This window comes from Olea europaea, chromosome 17 (assembly GCF_002742605.1).
Source record: "Olea europaea var. sylvestris chromosome 17, O_europaea_v1, whole genome shotgun sequence".
Classification (NCBI taxonomy): Eukaryota; Viridiplantae; Streptophyta; class Magnoliopsida; order Lamiales; family Oleaceae; genus Olea; species Olea europaea.
In genome coordinates, this window is record NC_036253.1 from 9,120,618 (window position 1) to 9,132,322 (window position 11,705).

The following is an 11,705-nucleotide window of genomic DNA, read 5'->3' on the forward strand; positions in this document are numbered from 1 at the left end:
TGCCCCGAGTCCAATTTCTAGGGCCGTTTCCAATCAACCTAACAAATTTCGGCCCATTCGACACCATCGCGACAAATGACGAAATTGGCCCTCGTGCGGTTTTTCTTTGTTAATTTTTTGTCCAACACTTCTTCAACCTGACATAATTAATACGAAAATTAATTATTCGGAGGCCTAAACGAAGGAATCTGGCTAAAATCCCGTGATCCCGGGTCCGTGCACCGACTCCAATTTCTGGGACCGTTTCCAATCAACCTGCCAAATTTCGGGTCATTCCGACACCGTCGCTACAAATGACAAAATTACCCTGGATACGGTTTTGCGTTGTTAATTTTCTGTCCAACACTTCTTCAACCTGACATAATTAATACGAAAATTAATTATTCAGAGGCCCAAACGAAGGAATTTGGCTAAAATCCCGTGATCCTGGGTCTATGCCCTGAGTCCAATTTCTGGGGCCGTTTCCAATCAACCTGTCAAATTTCAGCCCATTCCGACACTATCGCGACAAATGACAAAATTGCCCCTGGTGCGGATTTTCTTTGTTAATTTTCTCTCCAACACTTCTTCAGCCTGACATAATTAATACGGAAATTAATTATTCGGAGGCCTAAACGAAGGAATTTGGCTAAAATCCCGTGATCTCGGGTATGTGCCCCGAGTCCAATTTCTCGGGCCCTTTCCAATCAACCTGCCCAATTTTGGCCTATTCCGACACCGTCGCGACAAATGATGAAATTGCCCCTTGTGCGGATTTTCTTTGATAATTTTCTGTCCAGCACATCTTCAACCTGACATAATTAATACGAAAATTAAGTTTCCGAGGCCTAAACAAAGGAATTTGACTAAAATCCCGTGATTCCAGGTCTGTGCCCCGAGACCAATTTCTGTGGCCATTTCCAATCAACCTGCCAAATTTCGGCCCATTCTGACACCATCGCGACAAATGACGAAATTACCCCTGGTACGATTTTGCGTTGTTAATTTTCTATCTAACATTTCTTCAACCTGACAAAATAAATACGAAAATTAATTATTCGGAGGCCTAAACAAAGGAATTTGGCTAAAATCCCGTGATGTCGGGTCTATGCCCCGAGTCCAATTTTTGGTGCCGTTTCCAATAAACCTGCCAAATTTCGGCCCATTCCGACAACGTTGTGGCAAATGACAAAATGGCCCCTGGTGCGATTTTGCGTTGTTAATTTTCTGTACAACACTTTTTCAACCTGACTTAATCAATACGAAATTAATCATTCGGAGGCCTAAACGAAGGAATTTGGCTAAAATCCCGTGATCCCTGGTATGTGCCCCAACTCCAAGTTCTTGGGCCGTTTCCAATCAACCTTCCAAATTTCGACCCATTTCCGACACCGTCACGACAAATGACGAAATTTCCCCTGGTGCGGTTTTTCATTGTTAATTTTCTTTCCAACACTTCTTCAGCCTGACATAATTAATAAAGAAATTAATTATTCGGAGGCATAAACGAAGGAATTTGGCCAAAATCCCGTGATCCCGGGTATGTGCCTCGAATCTAATTTCTCGGGCCGATTCCAATCAACCAACCAAATTTCGGCCCACTCCGACACTGACGAGACAAATAACGAAATTGCCTCTGGTCCGGTTTTTCTTTATTAATTTTCTATCCAACACTTCTTCAACCTGACATAATTAATAAGGAAATTAATAATTCGGAGGCCTAAACGAAGGAATTTGGCTAAAATCCCGTGATCTCGGCTATGTGCCCCAAGTCCAATTTCTGGGGCTGTTTCCAATCGACAAGTCAAATTTCGGCCCATTCCGACACCGTCGCGACAAATGACAAAATTGCCCATGGTTCGGTTTTGCGCTGTTAATTTTCTGTCCAACACTTCTTTAGCCTGACATAATTAATATGAAAATTAATTATTCGGAGGCCTATATGAAAAAATTTGGCTTAAATCCCGTGATCTAGGGTCTGTGCCCTGAGTCCAATTTCTGGGGCCGTTTCCAATCAACCTGCCAAATTTCGGCTCATTCCGATACCGTCGTGACAAATGACAAAATTACCCCTAGTGCGATTTTGCTTTGTTAATTTTCTGTCTAAAACATCTTCAAGCTGACATAATTAATACGGAAATTAATTATTTGTAGGCCTAAACGAAGGAATTTGGCTAAAATCCCGTGATCCCGGGTCTGTACCCCGAGCCCAATTTCTGGGGCTGTTTCCAATCAAGCTGCCAAATTTCAGCCCATTCAAACACCGTCGTAACAAATAGCAAAATTGCCCTAGGTGCGGTTTGTCTTTGTTAATTTTCTGTCCAACACTTCTTCAACCTGACATAATTAATACGGAAATTAATTATTCGGAGGCCTATATTAAAGAATTTGGCTAAAATCTCATGATCCCGGGTCTATGCTCCGAGTCTAATTTCTCGGGCCGTTTCCAATCAACCTGCCAAATTTCAGCCCATTCCGACACCATCGTGACAAATGACAAAATTGCCCCTGGTGCGGTTTTGCGTTATTAATTTTCTGTCCAACACTTCTTAAACCTGACATAATTAATACTGAAATTAATTATTCGGAGGCCTAAATGAAGGAATTTGGCTAAAATTTTGTGATCCTGAGTCTGTGCCCCGAGTCTAATTTTCGGGGTCGTTTCCAATCAACATAACAAATTTCAACCCATTCCAACACCGTCGCAACAAATGACGAAATTGACCCTCGTGCGGTTTTTCTTTGTTAATTTTTTGTCTAACACTTCTTCAACCTGACATAATTAATATGAAAATTAATTATTTGGAGGCCTAAACGAAAGAATTTGGCAAAAATCCCATGATCCCGGGTCTGCGCCCCGACTCCAATTTCTAGGGCCGTTTCCAATCAACCTGCCAAATTTCGGGTCATTCTGACACCGTCGCGGCAAATGACAAAATTGTCCCTAGTACGATTTTGTGTTGTTAATTTTCTGTCCAACACTTCTTCAACCTAAAATAATTAATACGAAAATTAATTATTCGGAGGCCTAAACGAAGGAATTTGGCTAAAATCCCATGATCTCGAGTTAATGCCCCAAGTACAATTTCTGGGGCCGTTTCCAATCAACCTGCCAAATTTCAGCACATTCCGACACCGTCGTGACAAATGACGAAATTACCCTTGGTTCGAATTTTCTTTGTTATTTTTTTCTCCAACACTTCTTCAGCCTGACATTATTAATACTGAAATTAATTATTCGGAGGCCTAAACGAGGGAATTTGGCTGAAATCCCGTGATCCCGGGTATGTGCCCCCGAGTCCAATTTCTGGGGCCGTTTCCAATCAACCTGCCAAATTTAGGCCCATTCTGACACCGTCGTGACAAATGACGAAATTGCCCCTTGTGCGGTTTTTCTTTGATAATTTTCTATCCAACACATCTTCAACCTGACATAATTAATAAAAAAATTAATTATTCCGAGGCCAAAACGAAGGAATTTGAGTAAAATCCCGTGATCCCGAGTCTGTGCCCCGAGCCCAATTTCTGTGGCCGTTTCCAATCAGCTTGCCAAATTTCGGCCCATTCCGACACCGTCACGACAAATGACAAAATTGCCCCTGGTGCGGTTTTGCGTTGTTAATTTTCTGTCCAACACTTCTTCAACCTGACAAAATTAATACGAAAATTAATTATTCGGAGGCCTAAACGAAGGAATTTGGCCAAAATCCCGTGATGCTGGGTCTGTGCCCCGAGTCCAATTTCTAGGGTCGTTTCCATTCAACTTGCCAAATTTCGGCCCATTCTGACACCGTCACGACAAATGACAAAATTGCCCCTGGTGCGGTTTTGCGTTGTTAATTTTCTATCCAATACTTTTTCAACCTGACATAATTAATACGAAAATTAATTATTCGGAGGCCTAAATGAAGGAATTTGGCTAAAATCCCGTGATCCCGGGTATGTGCCCCGACTCCAATTTCTCGTGCCATTTCCTATCAACCTTCCAAATTTCGGGCCATTCCAATACCATCGCGACAAATGACAAAATTTCCCCTGGTGTGATTTTTCTTTGTTTATTTTCTATCCAACACTTCCTCTGCCTAACATAATTAATACGGAAATTAATTATTCAGAGGCCTAAATGAAGGAATTTGGCCAAAATCCCGTGATCCCGAGTATGTGCCTCGAATCCAATTTCTCCGGCCGTTTCCAATCAACCAGCAAAATTTCTACCCACTCCGACACTGTCGAGACAAATGATGAAATTGCCCCTGGAGCGATTTTTCTTTGTTGATTTTCTATCCAACCCCTCAGCTTGACATAATTAATAAGGAAATCAATTATTCAGAGGCCTAAACGAAGGAATTTGGCTAAAATCCAATGATCGCGGCTTGTGGCCCGAGTCCAATTTGTAGGGTCGTTTACAATCAACCTGACAAAGTTTGGCCCATTCCAACACCGTTGCGACGAATGACAAAATAGCCCCTTATGCAGTTTTGCGTTGTTAATTTCCTTTCAACACTTTTTCAACCTGACATAATTAATACGGAAATTAATTATTTGGAGGCCTAAACGAAGGAATTTTCGTAAAATCCCGTGATCTCGGGTATGTGCCTCGACTCCAATTTCTTGGGCCGTTTCCAATCAACTTTCCAAATTTCGGCCCATTCCGACACCGTCACGACAAATGACGAAATTTCCCCCGGTGCGATTTTTCTTTGCTAATTTTTTGTCCAACACTTCTTCAACCTGACATAATTAATACAGAAATTAATTATTCGGAGGCCTAAACAAAGGAATTTGGCCAAAATCTCGTGATCCCGAGTATGTGCCCCGAATCCAACTTCTCGGGCCGATTCCAATCAACCTGCCAAATTTTGGCCCATTCCGACACCGTCAAGAGAAATGACGAAACTGCCCCTGGAGTGGTTTTTCTTTGTTAATTTTCTATCCAACACTTCTTCAACCTGACATAATTAATAAGGAAATCAATTATTCGGAGGCCTAAACGAAGGAATTTGGCTAAAATCCCGTGATATCGGGCATGTGCCCCGAGTCCAATTTCTGGGGCCATTTCCAATAAACCTATCAAATTTCGGCCCATTCCGACACCGGCGCGACAAATCACAAAATTGCCCCTGATTTAGTTTTTCGTTGTTAATTTTATGTCCAACACTTCTTCAGCCTGACATAGTTAATAAGGAATTTAATTATTCGGAGGCCAAAACGAAGGAATTTGTCTAAAATCCCGTGATCCCGAGTCTGTGTCCCGAGTCCAAATTCTGGGGCCGTTTCCAATCGACTTGCCAAATTTCAGCCCATTCCGACACCGTCGTAACAAATAACGAAATTGCCTCAAGTGCGATTTTTCTTTGTTAATTTTCTATCCAACACTTCTTCAACCTGATATAATTAATACGGAAACTAATTATTCGGAGGCCCAAACGAAGGAATTTAGCTAAAATCCCGTGACCCCGGGTTTGTGGTGCAAGTCCAATTTCTGGGGCCGTTTCCAATCAACCTGCCAAATTTCAACCCATTCCGATACCGTCGCGACAAATGACAAAATTGCCCCTGGTGCCGTTTTGTGTTATTAATTTTCTATCCAGCACTTCTTAAACCTGACATAATTAATACTGAAATTAATTATTCGGAGGCCTAAACGAAGGAATTTGGCTAAAATTTCGTGATCCCAGGTCTGTGCCCCGAGTCCAATTTCTGGGGCCGTTTCCAATCAACCTAACAAATTTCGGCCCATTCCAACACCGTCGCGACAATTGACGAAATTGCCCCTCGTGCGGTTTTTCTTTGTTAATTTTTTGTCCAACACGTCTTCAACCAGACATAATTAATACGAAAATTAATTATTCGGAGTCCTAAACGAAGGAATTTGGCTAAAATCCCGTGATCCCGGGTCTGTTACCCGAGTCCAATTTCTGCGGCCGTTTCCAATCAACCTGCCAAATTTCGGCCCATTCGGACACCATCGCGACAAATAACAAAATTACCCCTAGTGCGGTTTGTCTTTGTTAATTTTCTGCCCAACACTTCTTCAACCTGACATAATTGATACGAAAATTAGTTATTCAGAGGGCTAAACGAAGGAATTTAGCTAAAATCCCATGATCCCAGGTATGTGCCCCGAGTCCAATATCTCGGGCTGCTTCTAATCAACCTGCCAAATTTCATCCCATTCCGACATCGTCGCGACAAATGACGAAATCGCCCCTTGTGCGGTTTTTCTTTGTTAATTTTTTGTCCAACACATCTTCAACCTGACATAATTAATACGGAAATTAATTATTCTGAGGCCTAAACGAAAGAATTCGGCTAAAATCCCGAGATCCCGAGTCTGTGCCCCGAGTACAATTTCTCGGGCCGCTTCCAATCAACCTGCCAAATTTCGTCCCATTCCGACATCGTCGAGACAAATGACGAAATTGCCCCTTGTGCGGTTTTTCTTTGTTAATTTTTTGTCCAACACATCTTCAACCTGACATAATTAATACGGAAATTAATTATTCAGAGGCCTAACCGAAGGAATTCAGCTAAAATCCCGAGATCCCAAGTCTGTGCCCCGAGTCCAATTTCGGGGGCCGTTTCCAATCAAGCTGCCAAATTTCGGCCCATTCCAACACCGTCGTGACAAATGATGAAATTGCCCCTGGTGCGATTTTGCGTTGGTAATTTTCTGTCCAACACATCTTCAACCTGACATAATTAATACAGAAATTAATTATTCGGAGGCCTAAACGAAGGAATTTGACTAAAATCCCGTGATCCCAAGTCTATGCCCTAAGTCCAAATTCTGGGGCCATTTCCAATCAACCTACCAATTTCAGCCCATTCCGACACCGTTATGACAAATTTGCTGCTAGTGAGGTTTGTCTTTGTTAATTTTCTGTCCAACACTTCTTCAACCTGACATAATTAATACGAAAATTAATTATTTGGAGACCTAAACGAAGGAATTTGGTTAAAATCTCGTGATCCCTAGTCTGTGCCCCGAGTCCAATTTCTGGGGCCATTTCCAATCAACCTGCCAAATTTCGGTCCATTCCGACACCGTCGCGACTAATGACAATTTTGCCCCCTGTAAGGTTTGTCTTTGTTAATTTTCTATCCAACATTTCTTCAAACCTGACATAATTAATGCAGAAATTAATTATTCGATGGCCTAAATGAAGGAATTTAGCTAAAATCCCGTGATCCCAGGTCTGTGCCCTGAGTCCATATTCTGGGGCCATTTCCAATCAACCAACCAAATTTCGGCCCATTCCGACACCATCGCGACAAATGACGAATTTGCCGTTGGTGAGGTTTGTCTTTGTTAATTTTCTGTCCAACACTTCTTCAAGGTGACATAATTAATACGAAAATTAATTATTCGGAGGCCTAAACGAATGAATTTGGCTAAAATACCATGATCCCAGGTCTGTACCCTGAGTCCAATTTCTGGGGCCGTTTCCAATCAACCTGCCAAATTTTGGTCCATTTCGACACCGTCGCGACAAATGACAATTTTGCCCCCGGTGAGGTTTGACTTTGCTAATTTTCTATCCAACACTTCTTCAACCTGACATAATTAATACGAAAATTAATTATTCGGTGGCCTAAACAAAGGAATTTGGCTAAAATCCCATGATGTCGGGTCTGTGCCCCGAGTCCAATTTCTAGGGCCGTTTCCAACCAACCTGCCAAATTTCGGCTCGTTTCGACACCGTTGTGACAAATGACAAAATTGCCCCTGGTTCGATTTTGCGTTGCTAATTTTCTGTCAAACACTTCTTCAGCCTGACATAATTAATACGCAAATTAATTATTCAGAGGCCTAAATGAAGGAATATGGCTAAAATTAAGTGATACCGGGTCTGTGCCCCGAGTCCAATTTCTAGGGCCGTTTCCAAAAAACCTGCCAAATTTCGGCCCATTCCGACACCAGTGCGACAAATGAAAGAATTGCCCCTGGTGCGATTTTGCATTGTTAATTTTCTGCCCAACACATTTTCAACCTGACATAATTAATAAGGAAATTAATTATTCAGAGTCTAAACGAAGGAATTTGGCTAAAATCCTATGATCCCGGGTTTGTGCCCCGAGTCCAGTTTCTCGAGCCGTTTCCAATCAACCTACCAAATTTCTGCCCATTTCGACATCGTCACAACAAATGACGAAATTTCCCCTAGTGCGGTTTGTCTTTGTTAATTTTTTGTCCAACACTTCTTCAACCTGACATAATTAATACAGAAATTAATTATTCGGAGGCCTAAACGAAGGAATTTGGCTACATTCCCGTGATCCCAGGTATGTGCCCCGAGTCTAATTTCTGGGGCAGTTTCCAATCAACCTACCAAATTCCGGCTCATTCCGACACCGTAGCGACAAATGACGAAATTTCCCCTGGTGCGATTTTTCTTTGTTAATTTTCTGTCCAACACTTCTTCAACCAGACATATTTATACGGAAATTAATTATTCGGAGGGCCAAACGAAGGAATTTGGCTAAAATCCCGTGATCCCGGGTCTGTGCCCTGAGTCCAATTTCTGGGACCGTTTCCAATCAACCTGCCAAATTTGGGCCCATTCCGACACCATCGCAACAAATGGCGAAATCGCCCTTGGTGCGGTTTTGCGTTGTTAATTTTCTGTCCAACACATCTTCAACCTGACATAATTAATACGAAAATTAATTATTCAGAGGCCTAAATGAAGGAATTTGGCTAAAATACCGTGATCCCGAGTCTGGGCCCTGAGTCCAATTTCTGGGGCCGTTTCAAATCAACCTGCCAAATTTCGGCCCATTCCGATATCGTCGTGACAAATGACAAATTTGCCCCTGGTGAGATTTGTCTTTGTTAATTTTCTGTCCAACACTTCTTCAACCTAACATAATTAATACGAAAATAAATTATTCGGAGGCCTAAACGAAGGTGTTTGGTTAAAATCCCGTGATGCCGGGTCTGTGAACCAAGTCCAATTTTTGGGGCCGTTTCCAATCAACCTGCCAAATTTGGGCCCATTCCAACACCGTCGTGACAAATGACGACATCGCCCCTGGTGCGGTTTTGCGTTGTTAATTTTCTGTCCAACACATCTCAACCTGACATAATTAATACGAAAATTAATTATTCGGAGGCCTAAATAAAGGAATTTAGCTAAAATCTCGTGATCCCGAGTCTGTGCCCCGAGTGCAATTTCTCAGGCCCTTTCCAATCAACCTTCCAAATTTCGGCCCACTCCGACATCATCGCGGCAAATGATGAATTTGCCCCTGGTGAGGTTTGTCTTTGTTAATTTTCTGTCCAATACTTCTTCAACCTGACGTAATTAATACGAAAATTAATTATTCGGAGGCCTAAACAAAGGAGTCTGGCTAAAATCCCGTGATGTTGGGTCTGTGCCCCGAGTCCAATTTCTGGGGCCGTTTTCAATCAACCTGCCAAATTTGGGCCCATTCCGACACCGTCGTGACAAATGATGAAATCGCCTCTGGTGCGGTTTTGCGTTGTTAATTTTCTGTCCAACACATCTTCAACCTGACATGATTAATATGTAAATTAATTATTCAGAGGTCTAAATGAAGGAATTTGGCTAAAATCCCGTGATCCCGGGTTTGCGCCCCGAGTCCAATTTTTGGGGCCATTTCAAATTAACCCGCCAAATTTCGGCCCATTCCGATACCGTCGCGACAAATGACAAATTTGCCCCTGTGAGGTTCTTTTTTTTTAATTTTCTGTCCAACACTTCGTCAACCTAATTAATACGAAAATTAATTATTCGGAGGCCTAAATGAAGGAGCTTGGCTAAAATCTTGTGATGCCAAGTCTGTGCCCCGAGTCCAATTTCTAGGGCCGTTTTCGATCAACCTGCCAAATTTCGGCCCATTCCGACACTGTTGCGACAAATGACAAAATTGGCCCTGGTGCGGTTTTGCGTTGTTAATTTTCTGTCCAACACTTCTTCGGCCTGACATAATTAATACCGAATTTTATTATTCGAAAGCCTAAACGAAAGAATTTGGCTAAAATCCCATGATCCCTTGTCTGTGCCCCGAGGCCAATTTCTGGGGCCGTTTCCAATCGACTTGCCAAATTTCGGCCCATTCTGACACCGTCGCAACAAATAACCAAATTACCACCGGTGCGATTTTTCTTTGTTAATTTTCTGTCCAACACCTCTTCAAGCTGACATAATTAATACGAAAATTAATTATTCGAAGGCCTAAACGAAGGAATTTGGCTAAAATCCAGTGATCCCGGGTCTGTGCCCCGAGTCCAATTTCTGGGGCCGTTTCCAATAAACCTGCCAAATTTCGGGCAATTCCGGCACCTTTGCGACAAATAACAAATTTCCCCGTGGTGTGATTTTTCTTTCTGAATTTTCTGTCCAACACTTCTTCAACCTGATATAATTAATACGGAAATTAATTACTCGGAGGCCTAAATGAAGGAATTTGGTTAAAATCCCATGATCCCAGGTTTGTGCCTCGAGTCCAATTTTTCGGGCCGTTAACAATCAACCTGCCAAATTTCGACCCATTCCAATACCGTATTGACAAATGACGAAATTTCCCCTGGTGCAGTTTGTCTTTGTTAATTTTTAGTCCAACACTTCTTCAACCTGACATAATTAATACGGAAATTAATTATTCGGAGGCCTAAACGAAGGCCAACACTTCTTCAACCTGACATAATTAATACGGAAATTAATTATTCGGAGGCCTAAACGAAGGAATTTGGCTAAAATCCCGTGATCCTGAGTCTGTGCCCCGTGTTCAATTTCTGGGACCGTTTCCAATCAACCTACCAAGTTTGGGCCCATTCCGACACCGTCGCGACAAATGACGAAATAGCCCCTGGTGCGATTTCGTGTTGTTAATTTTCTGTCTAACACTTCTCTACCTGACATAATTAATACAGCTATCAATTATTCGGAGGCCTAAACGACGGAATTTGGGTTAAATCCCGTGATCCCAGGTCTGTGCACCAAGTCTAATTTCTGGGGCCATTTCCAATCTACCTGCCAAATTTGGGCCCATTCCGACACTGTCGTGATAAATTATGAAATTACCCCTGGTGCGATTTTGTGTTGTTAATTTTCTGTCTAACACATCTCAACCTGACATAATTAATACGAAAATCAATTATTCGGAGGCCTAAACGAAGGAATTCGGCTAAAATCCCGTGATCCCAGGTCTATGCACTGAGTCCAATTTCTAGGGTCGTTTCCAATCAACCTGCCAAATTTGGGCCCATTCCGACACCGTCGCGACAAATGACGAAATTTACCGCTGGTGAGGTTTGTCTTTGTTAATTTTCTGTCCAACACTTCTTCAACCTGACATAATTAATACGAAAATTAATTATTCGGAGGCCTAGACGAAGAATTTGTCCAAAATCCCGTGATCCCAGGTCTGTGCACCGAGGCCAATTTCTGGAGCCGTTTCCAATCAACCTGCCAAATTTCTGCCCATTCCGGCATCGTCGCGACAAATGACAAATTTGTCCCTGGTGAGGTTTGTCCTTGTTAATTTTCTATCCAACGCTCCTTCAACCGGACATAATTAATACGAAAATTAATTATTCGGAGGCCTAAACGAAGAAATTTGGCTAAAATCCCGTGATCCCGGGTCTGCGCCCCGAGTCCAATTTCTGGGGCCGTTTCCAATCAAAATGCCAAATTTCAGCTCATTCCGACACCGTCGCGACAAATGTCAAAATTGCCCCTGGTGCGATTTTGTGTTGT